A 1,942-nucleotide genomic window follows, 5' to 3' on the forward strand; every position below is an offset into this window, starting at 1 on the left:
TTCAATAATCCTTCTTGTGTATTTAGAAAAATGTTAAACGTAAATGAAACGATTGATATCCGCCCAAAGGTAATCGAACATTTGTCGTGGAGACCAGCCAAGATCGTTGCGTAATCAGGACGACGGTTTGGACGACGGTGCTTTATCAGAACAGACGCAGGTGCACGCACTCCGCGTCATTTTCACACGAGGCTCACGAGTCTCAAGGAAAATGGTCTCTGGAAATACTCACGGAAGCTATTCGAGAGATTAACGTCGAGAGTCAGATACGGATTATCAGATTTTTGTGAATCGCGACGCGTCAGACTCGAACGATGATTAATTACGGAGCGATAGTCGCGTAATAAAGCGCAACGATTGTTTAATTAGAGGAGTTCTGAAGCAACAAAGGAAGCAACTATAGCCAAAACGAAGAGAAAAGTACTAATCGTAGAAGACTAAAAGAGAAGAAGTTTGCCAAAGGAATAATCGAGAGAGACCTACCGATCGATCGCGCTTTAAGCGAAGCGTTTGCACTGTGCCAAGCCTAGGTATCGCAACGCACTCAACTTTTAAAGATGAAGCGACTATTAATGACGATTAATTTGCAATCGACCGGGCGAACAGCCCGTAATATTCCTCAAGTTCTAGCGAATCGCGCGCGCGTTCTTTAATGTTGGCACGCGATCGACAGAGACGATGGATTCGCGCCAAATCTCCGATCGTCGTAATATTTCCGTCATCGATGGCGACTCGGTCTCTCGCGATCGGTTGCAGCGCTGCTTAGTCGCGGAAATCCGTAGAAATCGATCGAATCGCGCGGATTCGTCGACGAAGGGTGGCCCTCGACGATCGCGAACAGAGGTGCGCGTCATGGTCCGCGCTAGGAGCTAACTGAACCGGTCCGCCGACGGACAACCGCTAACGACGAACTTCCACGAAATGGCTGCACTCCAAGATCGCTCTATTTCGGCGGGTTTCAATGTCAACGGCGCTAGAGCGCGAGAGAGACAGCGGGACAAGGGAATATAAAAAGAAAGGCGGCCGATTAAACGAACCAAATCGAAAAGAAATTCCCGGGTCACAGGTTCTCTTACCGATATCAACGGCCAAGCGAAGCGCGACGGGTCCCCGAGAACGCTATCCCGATCACAACACCTCTCGATGTTAGCTTCGTGTCTTCCCGACTGATATCCCTTCCCCGTCGATCCGATCATTCATAAGGTGCTTCTGTTCGCGCTATACGCATTCCGAGGACGCGTGACATCCACCCCGCGTGTCGAGCAACCCCTTCCGCCAGCTCACGGGGAGTTCACGCGGGTGACAGGGGTAGTGATAAGAGAACGAACGCGGTCACGCCAGCTTAATTAGAATGCAAGCCGTGGCTAAGGACTATTTAATCGCGTAGTCAACGGCCAAACTCGACGCGACACGTTTGTATATATGGCGCGCGAACGACAGCTGGCTGTCCACCGTTCCTCTAATTCGGTCGACAGTCTTGTCGCGCTTACGCGATGCACTGCACACATCGTCTCGAGCCATGTCTGACGTCCGCCGCGATTCGTTCCGCTTCGAACAATATCTGTAGCGCGTGGTCGCTCGCGTTTCGCAGGGTGGGGTGGTTGCCGCGCGTGGACATGGACACGCGACTGGGTCCTCGAGTCGGGAAAACTACCCATGGCATTGATATTACGTAGTTATATAGCGATATTACGTACTCAGGTGTGGTCGATTAAGGATAATTAAAGTTGGATTAAAAGTTTGAAACCCCAGCACGCAGCCCATCGCGACGAACGAGAGTTCCCCTTCAACGTTGTTGTCGCGGTTGCCTGTCGCTAGGGGCAATGAAATTACACACACACACGGTCTCCCCCAATGCCTTCGTATAGCTTCTACCGAACGTCTATAATTTAGGCGATTAGTCTGTAATTTAGTTGTAGGAGGTGGCAAGTGATCGATTCGA

Source organism: Hylaeus volcanicus, chromosome 7 (genome assembly GCF_026283585.1).
Source record: "Hylaeus volcanicus isolate JK05 chromosome 7, UHH_iyHylVolc1.0_haploid, whole genome shotgun sequence".
NCBI classification, from domain to species: domain Eukaryota; kingdom Metazoa; phylum Arthropoda; class Insecta; order Hymenoptera; family Colletidae; genus Hylaeus; species Hylaeus volcanicus.